At 44.7% G+C, this 21,857-nt stretch overlaps 1 long non-coding RNA gene across 1 annotated transcript in view; it reads right to left on the minus strand.

Moving 5' to 3' along the window:
- Window positions 1-5,496: 5,496 nt before the first annotated feature.
- LOC142819417 (uncharacterized) overlaps window positions 5,497-21,857 on the minus strand; it is a 43,862-nt gene continuing 27,501 nt past the window's right edge. Inside the window, exon 3 of the long non-coding RNA XR_012897300.1 lies at window positions 5,497-5,623. This is a non-coding gene — a long non-coding RNA (uncharacterized LOC142819417). The remainder of the gene's footprint in view (window positions 5,624-21,857) is intronic.

Consider the following 21,857-nt stretch of genomic DNA (forward strand, 5'->3'; position numbering starts at 1 on the left):
CAGACAAAGCTAAACCGTGGCCTTCAGTTCTCCTGCCTTTTAGTCTTTCTCTGCCTCTTTCTCTTTCCCTTCCCCCTGAAGCTACTACAGTGTGGGCCTCTGTTCCAGTAAGCACTTTTCACCCTCCAGCTAAACTGACCTTGCTTTCAAAACATGGGGTTCAGTCAAGACTGACTAAAAATCATGTGCCTTCTTTCCTCCCCTTATGTAACTAAGCCAACCTTTTCCCCTCCTCATGGCTCACACGCATAAGAGACAGAGGATGCTGTCAAAAGTGCTACTTGTCAACTGGACTCCAGCAAAACAACGGGGGGAGGAGGGAGATGTTTGTTTTATTAAATCTTTTCTCTTCGCACACGTAACACCAATCTTCCCAGTGAGCCTTCTTCCTCGCTTTTCCAAACATCCCTTTTACCCGCAAACCAATTGTAATAGGAATGGGGGGGAGGGTGTTTTGCTCCCATTCCCATACTTGCACAGTGAAACAATTTCTCTTGGTCCAGGTTGACACCACTTTAAGTTACACTGACAAAAGAAAGTTTGTGGCCTTATCAAAATGATTTTGAACCCACTAAAAAGGGCCAACCCGCTTTGTACCCAAAGTCATTTGACTCAATTTTCTAGTCAGTCATCAGCACCCTTTTTCAGTCCATCCTGAGGGTAGTGGCAATGATGGAGGTGAAGCTGGTAGACGAGAGGTTACGTTTGGACTTCCAATCAAGTTCGGTGCTTCCCTACTATTCAGCTTTACTATTCAACTTGAGTATCACAGGGACCCAATAGAAGGGTTGTGGTGGCTTAAGAAAAGTGGCTGATTTGATTTTAGAGGCGGAAAGGTGTAACAGCTGCTAGAGCAAAAGACGCGTCTGATGAGCTGGCCACGGTATTCCTAGGGTCAGCAGACCCCCCTCCCTTGTTATGCACCTGTGTTGGCCCCAGTCTAAAGACCACAAACCAAAATTACTCTGGCTCCATTAAAACTAAGCTACCACCCCACAACTGCTACTGTTCAAAGATGGACAGTTTAATGTGAGACTGTCAGAATCAGTAACCCCAAACTCTGACCTAGTTTCCCCGGCATATTGTTGCACAGAGTTATTTTGGGGGGGGCCAAGGGTAGGCAGGATGCATTGGCTGGGGCTTTTCATTTTAAGATTCAGTGCGAGGCATCACTCTCCTTTAGCAAACTTACAAAAACACATTTACAGTGGGAATGGGAATTTGGCAAGCAAGGGGAAGGGTTAATTGGTCCAAATTTCCCAGTGTTCTAATCACTAGCCAACACCACAAAGGAAGATTTTTGTAAAAAATTTCTCCACCATAAATATAAAGAGTTGCTAACCTTGGACAAGGCCTTGAAATGTCTACTTGAATATTAAACTTTAGAGCTTGGAGAGTACAGAGAATTTGTTTCCCATACTATCGCATATATTGGGGGAGGAAGTGGAGACAGGGATGCATTTCTAGAGGTCTTTGGTGGTGACTGGGTTAAACCTCTTTTCCAAGACCTGGAAGAAAGACAGTTACAAACACAAGAACAACTTGTATTGCATGCAATCTTTTGAGACGTGGAAGAGTATTGTGGGAAATGGATTGGTTGGCTGGTTCCCCCTTTTCCCCCACCCCCACTTTTGTAAAGTTGTGACTTCTACAGTGCCTTATTCCTAATAGATGCTGGCACTCAAACACACACCCACGCCCATGCACACACAAGTTCAGCCTCAAAAATAACAGACTGAGGGAAGAGTCAAAATGTACCTCAGGGCCACACACAGGGAGGATAGAGGTTATTAGCTAAGATAACTGAAGCCATGGTGGGACTGATATGGTCACCTTGAAACCTGGACAATTTTAAACATTCCGAATATGAGCAATATCTCTTCCACCTTTTCTCCCCCTCTTCCCACCAATGGTGCTGCTACACTGGCAGGAGTCCAGTTTGTTCAAGAATAGCTGCCCAGCGAGAGGCCCGTCATGCATGGCCTCATCTATTCTTGGCATTGTTCAGTGCAAGGAGGATGAGTTAGGCTTTCCCCACAGCTACAAGTGTTTTTCCATGGGGTACGTGAATGCCATTTAATTTGCTTTAAATGCACTTTAAAAAAATTAACGCTCCAGACGGTTTCAAATATACAGAAGAAAGATAGTGCATGAGTGTCTGAACCCAGTTCACTTTATCTCCAGTTAAAATATACTCTGTGGTGTGTGTATATAGACAGATACGTGTATACATACCCCTATCCATAGACACACACCAAGACACACAAAACTTAAATAAAGAGTCTGTCTATAGTTAAGCTCACAAAATCAGATGCTATACAAACACAAAGGCAGCAGAGGAATACGGTTGGCTCTTGAAACACATCACAAAAAATGAAAACAGCTATTTGCAAGTGACTTTGGTTCTTTCTATACGTTCAATAACTATACTAGGTGTGGGTTGTAACCAGAATAAAAAGGAACGGTGCTAACTGAAGGCAACTGAATGAATGGGCAAAAACCCTCTTGGTCCAATAACGCAATTCAAGTGCTATACCAATTCTCAGCTTGGTTGTATGGGGGGGGGGGGCAGTAACTAAAACAATAAATCTGTAAAACAAGAGATAATCCTCCCACAAAAATAAACCCTATCCTGAAAAAGCCCTTGTTTATGGAAAATGTCAGAAATCTCAAAACTCTTGGCCTTGCTCTCAATTACCACATGCAAAATAAGTCCCTTTCAAATGACTGAAATGAAGAAAAAAAAAAGAAAAAAAGAAAATAAACACTTTTTGAAGCACCTTAATGTGGCTTCCCATTCCAGGAGTGGTAGCCACCTTTTTTCTTTGAGCACCTTATTGATGTGTTACGCTATCTGCTGTCTTTTTGTTACCTGTTGGCTGAGTGGCTGGCTGTTAACATGTACACACGTGTGCCAGGGCACAGGTATGGCTGTATGCGCCTAGTGCATTCCATGTACACACAGGCCTTTCTATGAAACGCTGCATGTGCACACACACACATATGCACACCCTGCTGTGATGATGTGTGTGCGCCTGACGCTCCATCTGTGTTCCTATTCCTCAGTGCATTGTTTTGAATTTAGAGGGAAATTTCTTAACCTGTCCCTGCCCTTTTCGGATGAATGAAGGGGACATTTCCTTATTGGGAACAAAGAAACTCCCAACAATCATTCAAAGCTGAGCGAATGGGAAACTGCATTCAGGCCTAAATCCTGAAGTCTTTGGGCAGGCAGCCCCCATCCCCCTGCTTTCAGTGGCAGTTATGCCAGAATAAAGACTTCATGATTTGGTCCCCAGCAAGCAAAGCTGCGCCTCAGGAGACAGGCCTTTGCCTCTACTAATGTGTGTTGTTGTGGCTCTTTGAGTTTCTATACACTCACACACACACTGCTACACAGACATCTCCAGAGACATGGTATGTGAAGATATGAAGAGCAGGTCAAAAGTTTTGAGGGGCTATGAGTTCCTTTTGTTTCTCTTATTATATGCTGTAAATGGTATGTCAGTTATTAAACAAGCAACCAGAAAATTGTTTAAAAATACCCTTGCATACGCCTTTTCTATCAAGTGCTTTAAAATATAGAATAAATACACACATCCTGCCAGTTTTTTCTTACAGTGAGAGTATCCTTACCTGCCATTTAATATTAGCCTCGTATTTTTCTCACGTATATTTACCTGTGACTTGTATTTGTTATTTAAAACAGAAAAAAAAGAAAAAAAGAAAATTAACTGTAGCGCTTCATTATACTATATTATTATTATTATTATTATTGTGACATTTTGGAATACTGTGAAGTTTTATCTCTTGCATATACTTTATACGGAAGTATTACGCCTTAAAAATACGGAAATAAATTTTACAAGGTTTCTGTTTTGTGTGGAAGAGTAATTGATGTTGCTAAGAATGATGTTTGTTTTTTTGTTTTTTTGTTTGTTTGTTTTTGGGTTTTTTTTAATGTTACCAGCACTTTTTTTGTAAGTTTCACTTTCTGAGGTATTGTACAAGTTCACACTGTTTGTGAAGTTTGAATATGAAGGAATAAGTAAAAAAAAGTAAAAAGCTTGGCAGGTGTCTTTGTGGATTTATTTCCCTCCTAGAACACTCAAGTGTGCATGTAAGAACACTATCCTGCAGATAAGAGGACAGAACCACATTGGCAACACTGTATGACTACAGTGCAACATTTGACTCAGGGGCTAAGCTTCTCCAGAGGCCCGTGACACAGCAGAGAAATCACTGATTGGAAGCATATCACAAAACATGGCAAAAACAGGCTTCTTAAAAATAGAAGCTTTTTGGTCAAATGATACTTTAAAATCCCTCCCCAAACTCAATTGCTAGTTTTTATTTTTCTTGCATATCCCTGACCAACTCCTGGTCCCACTGAAATTAAGAACAAACCTCCCTGTGACACAACAGGACCACAGGTTCACCTCCAAAGCACTTAATTCAGGGCAGAAGCCATGCTATTGCTAGAAGATGAGAGTACACAGACACACAGTGCACAGTCATTTCCATACTGGGGGTTGAAAGAGCATTTTATTGGGAATCTAGAATGATTTTCTCTTTCTACAGCCAGGAGATGCACTTCTCAAAACAAGGGAAACTCACCAAATCTGCACCCCAAGGCCACATTGGTAATCCAGGGATGTATCCCAGTGGTTCTCAGCTGGAGGATTGCAACACTAAGGCATGTCATTAACCACCAGGGTCTAGTGGGATCAAAAGGCTGCTTCCAACATCTAGCAGGTCCCATATACAATGTGAGTGTCAATTGGCTGCCCCATGGCCGTTTTCATGCTTAAATTCTGTTGCTAGTGAATGGTGCTGCACTGACAGTTCTGGAGATTCAAGTCCTCTAGTTATCCCTGAGATCAAGTCTAGCCCAAGCCGCAGCCACTGGGCTGGCACCATTCCCACACCTATTCTCCCCCTTCCCCCCCCCCCCCAATTACTGTTCTTCAACTCAAGAGACCATCTCCAGAAATAAGAGAAGTCAATATGCATGGCTCAGTCATCACCTTGCTTCTCCACTGAACCAGTTTTCACCGGCACCCTTAGGAAACTACCCTGAGACCTCCATGCCGCCCTTCAGTTAGTAACAACTCCTCATTGCTACAGTATGGATGGATTTTGAGCAAAACTCTAGAAGGTGAAGGCCCTTCCCAATATCTTGATTCATCCGGGGCAAATATCCTGAGTCTGTCTACAAGAATGCTCTGTGCTTCTCACTCCCACCACTACACTTCCCCTTCCGCTTGACCAGCCAACCTCCAGACCATTTTACAGGACTTGAAAAGAGGAAGCAGCAAGTTTTCGACAAAAGGAATGATGCAGGAATGCTATGCCTCCCCAAAACCAAAACTCCCTCCTCCCCACTCTGCTACCCCGTTTGTACCACTGTGCTCCTGCTGCTCTGGCTTGTGTGTCACAGGATGTTGAAATAGTCACAACCATCATCAGACTCCTCCTGAGCTCCCACATTGATGGTGGATGCCACCCTGGCCTCTGCTGAGCTGCATGTGGCACGGTGTGAGGATCTGCAGTCCTTCCTGCTGCTGTTGGAGGGAACCTTCTGCGGGACATGAGGCGGCACCTGAATTTTCAGAGTTTGTTTCTACAAAACAAAGCCAGAAGGTTTTTTTCCCCTTCAATCATTTTAAACCAGAGACAAGCCCAAAGGCTAGTTATTATTCAGATCCAAACTTCCTCCGAGTATAGGCAGGATTCCTGCCCACAGGTTGAGGCCAGGCTCATCTTAAATTCTAACAGCTGCTCAAGTTTCCACCATCCTTCCCCCTCTGTTCCAAGGGGGGGGGGGGCATAGAACATACCCTCCCAGTTAGCTGGGAACCCCAGGATGAGGCAGTGGGATTGAATGGGGCATGAAATGGACACACACGCCTGCAGGAATTGATGGGTGCCCACATAGTAGCTAGTGAAAGAAAAAAAGGGGGGTGATTACTGAGAGACACTTTCACACTTCAGAGGAACCTGAAATGTGCTCTCAGCAAGCAGCTGGAAAGAATGAGGACCCAAATACACACACTGTTCTCTGCTGACTCAGAAGACCTTCCTCACACTCATCTAAGAGAAGATGCTGAGATGCATTCAGCCCAGATGGGGAAAAAATGAACCGTGTCTTCACCTTCAGCTCTAGGGGATGAGGAGGGACCCAAGACAGGGCCATACACAGGAATTTGGGGGTGGGGTGTTTTTTTTGTAAATGTGGATCACCATTTTTTTAAATATAAAGGAGTTCAAAATCATGCAATGAGTGTGCGCAAGAGAGGTTAATGAAAAATGTGAGTGGAAAACAATGATTGGTAAAATGATTTTGTTGCAGGTAGTTTATAAAGTCAGAATCAGACCCCAGACTTGACCAAGAAACCCTCCTATCCTGGCTCTGATGAGAGGGCACCCTGCTTCTTCAGGACAGTCTGGGTCTTACGCCAAGTGGTAGGAGGAGATGGGAGACATTTCACATGCCGTGTGATCTGCGACTGACGGGCATTTTTGACTGATTTTTATCAGCAATAGGGGTGTATTACTGAGAACTTGCCTCAAGAGGGTTGAAGTCCCCATTGGTCACTGCCAGCTGGAACTTTCCGATTGTTTAGCATGGTCATTTAGCGATCAAGTCCCTGCACACAGAACCTTGAAGAATGGACTTATGGTCAGGAAGAGACGTTGCCCGGCCACAGACAGGTGGCAGCCTTGTGGTCATCCAGGATTACTCTGGCTGTTCCAGATCAGTAATAACTTTGTGGCACTTTTAAATGCCAGGAATAAAGCCATGTACCGTGGCCATGCACATTTAGTGCCATGGACCCATGCTGACAAGCACAGTGTTGTTATGAAAGAGCCCTGAGGTACACAGGAAGAGCTATAGAACTTTCAAGCATGCCGGAGTTGGTTCCACGGCTTTCCAAGAGAACCAAGTAAAATCCCCCATTTCCAGACCGTTTCAAACTTACATCTGTTTTGGTTTGATGTTGTGGATTCCTTCTAACATGAAACAAAAGGTAAAATGTCTGCGCATGTGTGGGCGTGCATACTCCTTTCCATACTGAACCAGTATTGGCTCTAGTTCTGGCCTGTTTTGAAGGCTTATACAATGAGATCAGAGTTTACAGAAATGCCTACAGTGCTTCTCCATGTGTGTGACATTTTACCTTATTTATACTAACTTAAAATCTCTCCTTAAATAGATGCGGTGATGTTGGGAGACTCGTTGCCAGCTCATGCCAAGGTCTCCATGTCTCAGCAGGACACCGACAGACACAGAACTGGAATCTGTCTGACTCCTTTATGGGTTAATATACTATGGATAGAATAGCATGGGCAGCCGGTATTGTAGGCAGGGGCAGGCTAAGCATACCCAAACAGCCTATGGTGGCCCCTCTCCCAGGCCAGAGTACTTCCCACAGGGAGTCGAGGTTGGACATGTTGCCAGTCCAGGGCTTTGGGGCCTGGAGCTCTGGGTGCCGTGATCGTGCCACTGAGAAGCTGTGGGTGCTGAAGCTGCAGCACACCAGGGCTGGGGACTTGCCTCCCTGCTCTCAGCCATGCAGTGCTGGGGTGGTGGGCCACAATAAGTGCATTTTGGGCTCCTGTGGGGGTGAGGAGGTAGAAGTGGGAGTGTCAAGGGCTAGACTCCCTGGGCGGCCAGGTCACTGGCTGCCCATGCAAATAGGCAACCGATTGAAAATCTTGGTGGTTGGAAACCTTGAATCCTTATGCCTCAGATAGGAAAAGTGTATTGAAAGTTAGAAAAAAGGTGATCCAGTACGAGTCATTATGACCTATGTGTTTTCTAGAAGTTAGTTATAAAAGATTAGCCAATAGACTAGACTTCAGAGCAGTCCTCTGAAGCCATCCTGATGTTTTTCCTGACACCCTATATCCCCAGCAGGTGAGCAACTGGCCACGGGAACTTGCTGTTAATTACTCAATACTGTTGCAGATGTTAGGTAAATATCTGGGATCTTCTAAACCTATTTCTCATGTCTGTGTGTACTTAAAATCAAATAAACTGTAACAGTAGACAAAAGAATGCTTGCTTGCATTTAATCCTTGATCAGACAGAATTGCTGTGTTCCTATCAATGTATTCCTTACACCAACTGAAATGAAATAGTTAAATTGCTCCCCTGCTGGGGTTCTGAAAACCCCTACCAAATATTGTATGTTTCTCCCCTTTCCCCAGCAGCACCAGGCCCCTATAGCGAGAATTGTACCCTTGTATTTAGGATTGAATTTGGCCCTAATTAATCCTCAAACTCCCTATATAGTAATCAGCTGTGTCTACATTGGCATCCTTTTCCGGAAAAGGGATGCTAATGAGACAAGTCGGAATTGCAAATGCCGCGGGGGATTTAAATATCCCCCACGGCATTTGCATGAACATGGCTGCCACTTTTTTCCGGCTCGGGGCTTTGCCGGAGAAAAGCGCCAGTCTAGATGGGATCTTTCGGAAAATAAAGCCTTTTCCGGAAGATCCCTTATTCCTCTTAAAATCAGGAATAAGGGATCTTCTGGAAAAGGCTTTATTTTCCGAAAGATCCCGTCTAGACTGGCGCTTTTCTCCGGCAAAGCCCCGAGCCGGAAAAAAGCGGCAGCCATGTTCATGCAAATGCCGCGGGGGATATTTAAATCCCCCACGGCATTTGCAATTCCGACTTGTCTCATTAGCATCCCTTTTCCGGAAAAGGGTGCCAGTGTAGGACACAGCCATCAAGTATTACTAGAGCCAAATTCACAAGCCACATCTGGGGCAGATCACTTCCTCTCTCTCTTTCCCTCTAAGTGCAGTCACCCATCTTTGCTTTTGTAATTCAAGTAAATGGATCTGGCAGAGTACAGAATGAGCTGAAGGAGAAATGATCATAAACAGAAAGTAACATCAACCAATCTAGCTTTATAGTCCAACCTAAGTGAGAAATGCAAAAAGTAAATAATCAGAACACAAACCATAGAAGTTTGTGATGAAAAGTAAATTATATATTAAAACTTTTCAAGCTTTAATAATATAATTTATTAGTAACAGGGAAAAGATAAGTGTTAAAAAAATAATAATGTTGGCTGTGTCACCCATAAAATGAATCTACTTTAGGGAAAGAAAAAGGATATTTTGGATGGTGCTAATTCTTCAATTGCAAAATAAAAATCGCCAAATAAGCTTAGAGAGGTGACTTTTTAAAAGTGTCAAAAATACCATTCTTATGCTCCTAATTAGAAACAGGTGAAATTTTTCAGCTAGAATTTCTTGCCCCCCCACACACAGAAAAATCTAGATTTGAGTCATCTGAAACTTGCAGGAAGTCATGTTCAAAAATTGTATCTATAAAAAAATAATTTTGAAAACATCACGACAAAATATTTCAATTTTTTATTCAAAGCAATTGTTTCAAAATGTACTTCAATTTTATTTAAGTTAGCAAACTTCAAAACCTAAACATTTCCTTTTTAGTCAAATAAAAAAAATCATTTGACCTGGAATGAATTAGTTTTCTACTTTTTGGTTTAGCATCTTTTTTTGGGGAGGGGAGGGGGTCAGTACAGCTTGCAGACTATTCATGCAGTTCTACATATTTATCTACTTGCAAAAATTAATCCAGAATAACGTACTATGTGAATTTGAAGCAGTTTCATTATTCCTAATTAATCCCATGTGGAATAAACTGATGTTATTTCGAAATAACAGAGTGTGTCTACACAGCATGCCATTATTTCAAAATAATGTTGAGCTGGAGGAATTTTTACTCCGACTCCTGGTAACCCCCATTTCACAAGGAGTAAGGGAAGTCAAAGGAAGAGTGTTCTTCCTTCGACTTCCCATAGCGTAAACAGCGCCAAAAGCCGAATTAAGCTATTTTGACTTCATCTACGCAATTGATATAGCTGAAGTTGCATATCTTAATTTGACTTTTGCCTTGCAGTGTAGACATGCCCTAAGGGAAGATGGTCCCAGAAGGGCCAAGGTCATGCCTATTCTTTGATCAATGTACAGGAGCCCAGGACTGAGTGGTAATATTGCTGTCTCATCTCAGTAAAGAGGAAGGAATCTGTCCAGGTTAGGAAAGATAGAAATACGTTTACATGGCTGTATACAACTGCCATAAGCAAACATCCCAACAGCTTTAGATTAGCACTCAAAGGTACTTATGCACAACTCATTTAAAATTACTCTACTTTCTTGGACATGGAATTTGGGAAACGCTTGGTTTCAAATATTAATATGGCTCAAAAGGCTTGGAAATACCAACAACAGTTTTTTGGAGATTTTGGTTTTTGTGTATTCACTTGGTGGCTGGTTTTTGGGAGTAGGGAAAACCATGGGCAGGTTCGGCTTTGAAGCTCTATGTACAGAATTGCTGCTGGTGAAATTATTCTGACTTAGATGATCCATAGTTTGATCTGTAGGGCAACTTATATATTTCTATGGGATAAAAGTGTCTTGAATGTAGAGGCAAGGTTTTCTGTTTGGTTGGGTTTTTTTGAGCAGCTAATTCATATTACTAGTTTATGTTCGCAGTACTAACTCTCCATGCCCCAATGCCACTCCTGTCCTCACAATCTCACAGGACTTAAAAACTAGAATCAGAAGCAAAAATGTAGTTGCTCCAGACACACACTCATTTATATTGGTGCAGGAATTGCTGTCAGAGCAAAAGAACCAAGTAACGGCTCTTTATTCTGTTCCTACTTCTGCTACTAACTCAGGTAAGTCATGTAGCCACCATGTGCCTCAGTTACCCCATCTGTAAACTAAGGATAATAATACATCCCTAATTGAGTTACTGAAAGTTTTAAATCATTAATGTGGAAAGTGTTTGGCATTAGTGCTGTCCAAGTAACTGAATACTCAATTCAGGGGGCAGGTCTGAAAAACAAAGCTTCTTTTTAAGGTCAACCCAAAACAAAAGGATTCCAAAATTGTTATATTTGTTTTTGAGGTTTAACATTTTTAAACATTTTAACTTGAAATTGAGAGAAATTCCCAAGTGAACACATTTTGCCTTTTTTGTTTCAGAAAGATGGTTTGTTTTGGCATTTCCAAAACAAAATATTTCAACGGGTCTACTTTTTTAAACCAATACAAGTGTCCAAAATTGACCTGAACACATGAATTGTATTGGTCAACCCAAATGTTCATTTTGGGCAACCATAAAAAAAAAAAAAAAAGAAGGGTGAGGGGGTGCATAAAAAGTGTCACTGAGCTTTTACACATTTGGATGAAAGATGCTATGAATGAATAAGAACAGAAAAGTTAAACATGGCCTGCATTCTTTGTTCCAAGATGTTTGACTTTGGCTGTATTGAAACATACATTGTTTGCTTGCATCCAGTTTATTAAACAATATACTGTAGATTGTTCAGTATCAAGGACCTACCCTCTTCATTACATACCATTCCTCCAATCTGCAAACTTTATCCATTGGTGATTGTATGTGTTCTTCAGATCTTGGATAAAAATATTAAATAGCAGAGGACCAAGAACCTGCAGGATCCCACTAAACAACCCCCACCTCAAAAAAAAAAAAAACCACCCAACCTTCTGAAATTGTAAGGTGTCTCAGTTTAAATCCATTTAAAGTATGCCATGTGATTTTGTATTGTTCTAGTTTTTTAATCAAAGTGTCATTTAGTGTCAAGTCAAATGCCTTATAGAAATCTAAGTATATTACATCAACACAATTATCAAACAAATTTGTAATCTCATCAAAAATATTAAATTCATTTGAGAAATTCTATTTTCAATAAGTTCATGTCAATTAGCACTAATTATGCTTCCAGAGGGCTAGGACAGAGCTAGCAAAGTTTTAATGCGATTCCTGTAATGAGCAAGACTAAAAAGAAAGCAGCTGATGGAAAAAAAAGAAGAGGGACCCAAATGCAAGAAAATGGTAAGTCTCTCTTCCTCCCCCCCCCCCCCCTACTCAATTTCAGATACCACTAGTGTCCAGTGAAGCACAGAAAGGTCAAACTCACTTGCCCGATGTCACACAGCAAATGAATAGCAGAATTAGGAATAAAACCCAGGATCCCTGACTCCCAGGACTCTACAGTAGCTTATAAGAAATCATAATAAGATAGCTGATCCCTAGAACTATACGTGAAGCATGCAGGGGAGAAACTATACACCATAGCAACTGTCCCAGAAGGAGACATCTTCCAGTTCCCTGCTGCAACTGGGTTGAAGTGCAGGGGGGGGCGGGGAAGAGAGAGGAAGGAGGAGCTCTCAATCCAGTGTCCCTCTTAAAACAGCATAGTAGGAAGGGAGGCTTGCTGTTTTGATGTGGTCACTTGGCACCTTCTCTGCTTGAGCCCACATGTTCTGTAAGGCTACCCTTGCTCCTACAAGCAACAGTATTCTTGCAGGTACGTACAGTTATGGGCTGGTATTGGATTGTGGTTTTGCATAAAAGAACAGTCCACCTTAAAGAACTCACCTTAAAAAGGTATAGAAGAGCAGCAGCCATCTCTAAAATAACGGTAAAGCCAGCGTGGCTGCCCTGAGCATCTGGTTAGTTTTAGTTCCAAAAAGATATCTCCACTTTGATACTATGAGGGGGAGGAGGAGAGGAAGAGACCATGCCCTTGTTCAGAAATCACGTAGTTGCAGATCCAATTTTCTAGCTGCAAGAAATCTTGTTGGAATAAGAGCTTACGAGGCTGGCAGATCATCAGTCTCTGAAATTTATCCCCAGAATATTCCCACTCTAAATGCCAATGGAATAGCTTAAAGAGTTTCAATGTAGTCTGCTGTCTGCATCTCCATGCCATGCACCATACTCCACTGCACAACAGAATGGTAGAAGTACATGACACAGGCAGCTTATCTAGATTGCTTTGTGCCATTCAAGCACCTCCTGTCTTCCACACTGTCTCAGGTAGTTCTGGATCTTCCCGCATCACCTGCACTTGAATTCCCTCAACTCTGCAAGTAACTTGTATCTTCAGGTTGGCGTAACTGACACTTCCTTATACCTGACTGACCTTGACATGGGTATCATACCAGCTTTGAGGCCTTGAGACTCAGGACCTGATTCATCACTGTATTACCACAACCGTATACCGGAAAAGCACAATGGAAGCCGATGATCTAGCCCCCTCACCATCTTCCTCCACCCCTGCTCCATTTCTGTACAGTTGCCAATAAAACCTCTTTGATTTAAATTTGCCTGAACGGGGATATTAGTTGAGGCAGCTATTGGCTGGCATCTCTGAGAGAGTACCTTACCCCGACCCTGGAGGTAGAAGCACCAGGAGACGATAAGTCACAAAAGTTCAGAGCAAGTTGGCAGCTGAGGTCTCCCTCCCCCGCAACACAATGACGCCCCCTCCCAAAGAAAAGGAGTTGGTCGGACATCACATTTTTGCTTAAAGACCTCGTGTAGAACTACAGCTTACAGGGAAAACCCACCTGGAGAATGAGGAAACAGACTGACAGATCCAGATGAGTACCCAGCAGTCAACTACTTCAAGATAGGCCCAACAAGGAAGATAACAAAACACCACTGATCACCACCAATAGCCTCCAGCACATCATTGACAATTTACAACCTATCCTTGAAAATGACCCTTCACTCTCCCAGGCCTTGGGAGACAGGCCAATCCTCAGACAACCTCCCAACCTGAAGCAATTCTTTTCCAGAAGCCACACATCAGCAACCCACACCTGCAGTAAATCCTGCCGCCAACTCTGTCCATACATCTGTACAAGCAACACCATCACAGGACCTAACCATATAAGCCACAACACCAGGGGCTCCTATACCTGCATATTCTCTAATGTGAGATATGCCATCAAGTGCCAGCAATGCCCCACTGCCATGTATGTTGGCTAAACTGGATAAAATGGACACAAACCAGACATCAGAAATGGTAACACAGAAACCTGCAGGGGAACATTTTAACCTCCCTGGTCATTCAGTCATGAATTTAATTGTAACTATTCTTCTACAAAGGAATTTCATTAGCCAATTACAGAGAGACTGCAGAACTGGAATTCATATACAAATTTGACACTGTTACCCAGGGCTTGAATAAAGACATTAACTGATGGGTGCATTACAAAGCCAATTTCTCCTGCCTTAAATATTCACATTTTCACATCAAAAGCTACAAATGGGACACATCCAGCCCACTTAGCTAGCCTCATTAATATGGGTCCTACAATTGACAGGTGCTTCTGCTGTTTTACATGTATATCTTGATTTCTGTTATTTCCACTCTAACGCATCTGATGCAGTAGGTTTTACCCACAAAATCTCATGACTCTATATATTTTTGTCAGTCTCTAAGGTGCCACAGTAGGGATGTAAGCGACCAACTGACTAGTCGACTAGCCAATGAGTAAAAGCTTATTGGATTGTCGACATCAGTCAACTGATCGCTTCCCTCCCTACCCCACCCCCATTGCTGCCTCTATCAGAAAGAGGCAGCGGAGGGGAAGAGAAGGGGATGCTGGGTGGAGCGGGCTTAAAAGCTGGTTCTCCCCAGCTCCAGCTCTGTGGTAGGTGCGCAGCGGCAGCGTTCCAACTTTGAAATGTACAAGAGTCCCCTTTGGGGCTCTTGTACATTTCAAAGAGGAATTACTGCAAGGAGCCTGAGGCCAGCAGGGGACTCAGCCCAGCAGGGGCTCTTGTACATTTCAAAGGCAGAATGCTGTATTAGTCCTTAATCGACTATTGATGGAAATTCCATCAACTATTCGATTAGGTAATCAAAATTTAACATCTCTATGCCACTGGACCACTTGTTTTTAAAGTTACAGACTAGCACAGCTACCTCCCTGAGACCTTCTCCCTTGGTTCAGCAAACAGGCAGCCCAGCTGTTCTTAGAGGCAGACACATCTGGTTAAATTTCTAGCCAAAAATAACTCTCAACAAGAAAAAACCTTCACTTAACTACATCACTGGATACTGTCCTGAATTCCACAACACCTGCTCCATCCCACCACCACACATTTGGAAAACTTAGAAAGATGAGTTAACATATGAAGCTTCTCCATACAAAGGTTCACCTATGAATTGATACTTTGTGAGCGAAATTTTAGCCCAAAAGGCAATTGGATGTGTGTGGGGGGGAGGGAGGGAAGCTGCATGCAATTGAAAATTGGAGGTTACACTGGAAAGATCATCTCAAATATAATATCATAACCACAACCCTCTATGCTTATTCTTGTGGCATGTTTGGTGGACAGTCGGCATACATAGAATGTTCTTTGTGCTTCAGAGCACAGCACAAGCATGTACTGCTGACATCAGCAACGTGCCTATCACATTCTGATGTGCCCTTGACACATGTCCAGACTGTTCTTTACGTTTTGTCGTCATGGTGCTGTGCTTCACGCACTTGCTGCTGCAGCCATCAAGGGTGGGGCAGTTTGTTGCTTACTTGGTTTTCAGGAGCTAAAAACTCAGCTTACAGGACAGGACTGAGTTTGGAGTGGTGGATGTTGGTGGGCCAGCCTTAGCAACAGACATGCGATGCGGTCTCCTTGCTAGCACCTGGATTTCCAATGGCCATTAGAGCCACATGGAGAAACTAGCAAATGGGCTATCAAACCAATTAATGGGAGTGGTGGTTTCTCACAGAGTAAAGTCTCCCATATGGATTCAGTGAGTCTGGTCATTTGTATGCAGAGACTGTCTCTCTTCTGGGCCTGCTTTCTGAGAGATGCGGCACCTCCAAGGAGCCCGTTACATCTTCCTGATTCCCAGGCCAGCTCCAGGCAAACTCCAGAGCAAGGCTAGTAACAGGCCCCAGGGGGCTACCTGAGGATAGCTGGAATGCCCCAGGACTGGCCCAGCCTCCTCCTGTCCTTAGCCCCACGCTGGGCCTAGGGGTGGTGGAGTGTAAGAGCCAACTATGCTTGTTCTCATGTAAACTGAGGATTCCTCCACACTGGAGAAATTGTCAGCTGGGAAGATACGGCCAATTTTCAGTCACATTTGCTTTCACAGCAGTGTAAAAGGACCAGATTGCAAGAGGAAATCTGGCCTTAGCTCCTTAAACACGATATGAAACACAGCCCTGCCAATGCACCTCTATCTTCCCCAGGAGCACACCCCCTGCCATTCCGGTCTTGGGCTCCCGGCACAGGAAACACAGAGGTGTGAGCAATGGCCCTCATTCTCTTCCCTTTTTGGCCACTAATCGAGTGTCCGTATTTTCCATAAGGGAAAACAGGACACCCCTTGGCTAGCCCCAGCCCCCACCACTGTCCTCCCAGTGGTCCACCCAAGGCCACCTTCTCCCCCCACAAACAAGGCTGGCCCAAGCCTCTGAGCCTCCCTGCAACCTATCTTCTGTACGTGGACTGGTCCTCCAAGCCCCTCCACAGCAGGCCACCCACACGCACGTGGGACCAGCCTGAGGTCCCCTCTCCCCGCTGTGCATGAGGCCAGACTGAGCCCTCTGGCTGCCCACCAATGCAGGGAGCCAGCCAGCTCATCTGCTCCCCCTCGCCTTCCCACCAGTGCTGGCCTGGCATTGCCACTCACCCCTCCCAACCTCTGCACGTTCTTCTTTGGCCTGCTCGGGCTCCCGCCTCATCTTTTGACAAACGTGCAGTTTGTTCTCACCAGCGGATAATCATTTGGCAAGAACAAATGGGACAAATGCCCAGGTTAGCCAAAAAGGTAGGGATGGCCAGGGCAGTCAAAGCCAAACGTGCGGTCCCTCCAGCCACTAACAAAATATTTTCAATGCCCCTCGGGGCCGAGAAGAGGGGCTGCCGTTGCTCCTCGCTCTGATCTGGCCATTTCAATCAGATGCTGCATTTAAATCCTGACATTCCAAGACAGCACCACCTGGCCAAGGATGTCAAAACCTTCTTTTTCCTAGGTTACGGCACATCAGGCTCCAAAAACACAGGGTCTGAAAAACTCTGTGTTTACACAGTGCTTAGCACAATGAGAACCCTGATCCTGGTCAGGGCCTTCCTCTGAAGCATAGGATACAGGTTACCTGCAGTTTAAACTAGAGTAAGTGGTGGATTCTCTATAGCTTGAAGTATTCGGATCATGGTTTGAGGCCTTCAGTAACTCGGTTAGGGGTGTATAACGGGGGGGGGGGGGTGGAATTCTGTGGCCTGCGATGAGCAAGCAGGCAGAGCAGACTATCATGATGGTCCCTTCTGACCTTGAAGTCTGTGAAGCCTGGCAACTGGGAAGGCAGAGAAAACTGCAGAGACCTTCCGGACTAGGACATCCTCTGCTGCTAGTGATTGCCAGATCTGGTCCTGCCCCCTCATGTACCCATTGTAGCCGGTCTGATCCTTAGCACAACAAAGAAATAAAGATTGAAAGCTACACTAATTCATTTCTGTTAGCTTCACGAGGTAGCTGAGTTAGTCTGTACAGGATACACTTAAAAATGATCTGGTAGCACTTTATAGACTAACAAAACATGTAGATGGTATCGTGAGCACAGATGACCGGAGTTTCATTTTCTATTACTACACCATTAGAGAGGCAGAAAAACACTCCTCACTATTTAGTCAAATACTGCCTTTAATTGGCAAAGTACAGGTCTCATAGCTAAGTGAGGAGATAAATAAGAAGTATATAAAATAATGAGTGGTGAAGAGAAACTGTGCACTCCTATTTATCCTCTCATATACGAGACATTTGGTTATGTTAAAAAGCGACCAATTTAACACTGACAAAGGACACATCCTGTTACATAACATGCAATTAACCTGTGTAACTCACTGGCACCAGCTATCACTGCAGCCAAGATATTAGCAAGGTTCAAAAGATGATTGGACACTTACATGGATAATTAGAACATATATGGCTACAGAAGTCAGGAAAAACAAGTAAGAGACATAAGTGCTCGTGCATGAGCCAGCTGTTAACTATCTTAGGTGAGAAAGAAACTTTATGAGCAGATTTTTCTACAGTTCTGCATTACAGTTTCTTGCGCCATCTCCTGAAGCCTCTCTGGCATTGGCCTCTATTTTGTTCTAGTCTCTATAGCTTACCATAATATTTGAGCAACTTCCAGCAATGCACTAAAATGACATGACTAATACCTGTTGCATGTGATTGTTTCTCTTCCCACAGGAGGAAAATCGTATGTGCAGTGTTTTCTTTTAGTGGGATAGCTTTTAATCAGTGTACGCACTAGTATCTGGGAGGGTAGCTTTGTTTTTGTCAAACACAATATTGGACTGGTTGGACTATTACTGTGATTCAAACAGCATCTCAGTTTTCTAAATGGTTTGACCTATTCAGACAGAAAAATGTGTCTGAGCCCAGTAGTGCCAGACCTCTTCGGAGTATAAACACACTGTTATCTCTTTCCATCTCTGGATGTCCTGAATGCATCTGAGAAGCCAGAACAGGACCTCCAACTTCTAAATACTCCCAGGAATTTGGTGACCTTCAATCTTCATTTTAGGTCTCTGCGCATTGTCTTGAGAGCTTTGAAGATCACCGAACCACAAGAGCAACCATAATAGGGCTCTGGTTTCCTTTGGCAGCTACTTACATTCTAAGCAGTAACTTCAAAAAACTTGTTGTTGAACCAAGCAACTTATTTTTGGCAGCTTGTCAGAGCCAAATAATGCAGAAGCCAACAAAAACCCATAATCAGTGTTGATCTATGGCAGCGGGCACCAACCAGTAGATCGGGATCTACCAGTAGACCTTGGAGCCGCTGACAGGGGATCCTGACTGGTTTGGCCAGGAAGCTATCAAACACTGGCACTTCAGTTGTCCCTCCACCTACTGTCATGCTGCTCCTGCTCTCTGCCTTGGAGCTGCCCCTTGGGAGCCTCCTGCTTGCTGTGTAGGGTGTGGGAGAAGGAAGAGGAAGGGACGCTGATGTCAAGGTGTCCCTCTTCCCCCTACTTCTGTACCCTATCTCCAAACAGAGAGAAGGGGACAGAGGGAGATTGGCAATGCAAATCTCTGTCACTCTCACACACTGTGGGTGTCTGTCACTCTCTCTCACACTCACTCACACACACACACACACACTCCTTCCCTTCATCTCCCAACCCAACACATACATGGAGGTTATTGTTACTTCTTTCACTGCTTGCAAAGTATGTTGTTTTTGGTTTTTGACTGTCCCAGCCCTGAACCACCACCTCCTACACCCAACCTCCTGCCCATGACATGACTCCCTCTGCACCCAAACTCCTTCCCAGAGCTTGTACCCTGAAACCCCTCCTGAACCCCAATCCCCAACCCTTGGCTAAGCCTGGAGCCCCTCCCACACTCCAAACTCCTTGGCTCAAGACCAGAGCCTGCACCCCAACCCCTTATCCCAGCCTGATGAAAGTGAGTGAGGATGGGGAAGGAAGGGGGATGGAATGAGCAGGTAAGGCTGTGGTGAATGGTTGGGAAGGAAGCGGGTTAAGGGTATTTGGGTTTGAGGTAGATCTTTCATTGCACTTAAATTGAAAAAATGATCTTGTGGTTCAAAAAGGTTGGAGACCACTGCTTTATGGCCTGGGCTTAGGAGGATATTCTCAGGGCACTGCTTTTCTTGGGGCTTTAGGCCATATACAGTGATTGTTGGCTGGGTCATAGGCTTGGATGCTATACAAGCGAGGCTCTGGTGGATTTATGAATTATGAATACCTGGGGCTCAAACATACTGCTTAAGACTACATTGCCTGCCTCAAGAATGGACCTGACAAAACATCAGAACAAAGAATTTGCAGCTCAAGGGGATGGGTGGGGTTGGGCTCTCTGGAGATTGACTCAAGGCCCAGGCAAGTTACAAAAACCTTCCCAAGGTTGTTCTGTGGGCCACAGCCCAACCAACCATCTCTGCAGTGCTGTACGCCAAGACCCTCCATCTCCAGCATGCCCCTTATGCCAGGGCGTCCTTGCAGAGCAATATTTATGGCTGTTTTCTGTGGAAGGTGCAGCTGCAAGTCTCATCACCTGAGTCCCGGTGGTGAAGGATTTGCAGACTGAGCACATCTCTGTAATGTGTCCCTCACCGAGGCATTACAAGCACCTCGGGGGGGTGGGGGGGGGAGGGTTGCTCTTAGGCTGCCCCGCCCCTTACACGATGGACAACTCTTGAACCCTGGGGAGAGTAACACATAGGATGGCCAACTACTCTATGCCAAGCCAAGACTTAAGCCTCACCTAAAGTACTATTATTACTACCATATAGAAAAAAAGGCCTCAAATCTCAGAGTGAAAATGTGAGGTGAAGACACCACACTGAGCTCTGACCCTAGCCACCGCGGGTGAAAAGGAAATGAGAGCAGTTAAAGCAGCGCCGCTCTTATGCAGCCAGAAGAGGGGGCATAGCAGCAGAGTGTTAATGCTGCCCCCACAGTTACCCTCTGGCTCCAGAGTGCACCCCCCAACATAGAACACACAGCTGAGTCTCCTTGAAGATCATGCCCTCTGTCCTGCATACAAAGGAGCCACCCATACAGCCTGTGAGAATGGCACATTCCCATACACAGCCCTAGAGTGAACAGGTGTATGAAACATTCCATCTGCCGTAATTTTAGGATCTCTTTTACTTCTCCCTACCCCAAACATTATCTCTGCCAGTGACCCTCACTCCTGCCCTGCAGGATACCCTGGTGTTCTCGTCCCGGGCGGATTTGTCAGGAAACCTCCATTCTGACCTACACCACTTCCTGCATTTGCAATCCTGAGCTCCCACATAGCTCTGCCTGTGCATCATAAAGCTGGATCGGCAACATGCTCTGCTATGCTAGTGCAGGGCCATACACAGCAATAGGAATACACCTTATTCTTGCTCTTGTGCACTCTGTTCTTCCAGTCCCTGTCTGCAGCCAACTTCATACCAGGTTGTCAGGTCAAAAAGCCCCTTCATTAAACTGTAGTTAATGCTGAGCAGAGGCACCATCAACTTTTGATGGGAAAAAGCCTCGAGACAGTGTTTGAATTGAAAAAGTTCAGTGAAAAAGTTCAACGTGAAGGTTCCACATAACCCGCCCTCCCCCCTCCCCCCCCACACACACACCAAGTAAAATGCTGAAAGCTGGTAACCAGCTTCAGCCTGACCAGTGGTGAGACAATAGAGTCTTGGGGTCTCATTGTTTTGCAATAAAACAAAAAAAATCAATTTTCATCAGCCTTAGTCACCAGCTGCAGTGTCGCATCCTAGGAGGAACACAGGCAAAGTACATTTCTTGTCCTCCTCCAGAATTCACTCTAGGGAGCTACTGTGTATAATTTTAATAACTTTCTGGGAGTGGGGACAATGCTATATTTTATTTCTCACCATGCTCAATACACAGCTCAAGGTCTCTGCACTGAGAGAGCTGTGCTCTGGGACTGGGATGGGAGACATGACTCTACAGGCCAGGTGTAGCCAAACTGCAGCTCATGAGCCACATGCAGCTCTTTTACAGTTCAAGTGTGACTCTCGGAGCCTGCCATTCTTCATCTACCAGTGGGGAGAGCTCGGGACTTCTGCCTTGCAGCAGGGTGGTGGAGTAGGGCTTCTGCCCAGCAGAGAAGGGGAGTCTCGGGGTTTCAGCTCCATGGGGCACACCTGCCAGGGCTCCGAGTTTCAGTAGGAACAGGACCCAGACCTCCAGAAGGCACGCCCCAGTTCTCAAACTTCTGAAGATCATCATAAACAGTTTGGAGGGATGGTAAACTTGGCCACCCCTCCTATAGGCCCAGCTTCACTTTGTGTTCCCAATTCATCCTTTGTGTTAGCAAGCACTACTCTACAGATGTCAGTGCAGTGTCTTCCACTGTTGGAAGTGGCCAATGCAGAGCTGGTGCTAAGACTATGCCACATGGTCAATCTGCCTGGGATTGAAATGGATTAGGTTTACACTGCGGATGGGGGAGCAACAGACTGGCCTCTCATGCGTC

This window comes from Pelodiscus sinensis, chromosome 1 (genome assembly GCF_049634645.1).
Source record: "Pelodiscus sinensis isolate JC-2024 chromosome 1, ASM4963464v1, whole genome shotgun sequence".
NCBI classification, from domain to species: Eukaryota; Metazoa; Chordata; order Testudines; family Trionychidae; genus Pelodiscus; species Pelodiscus sinensis.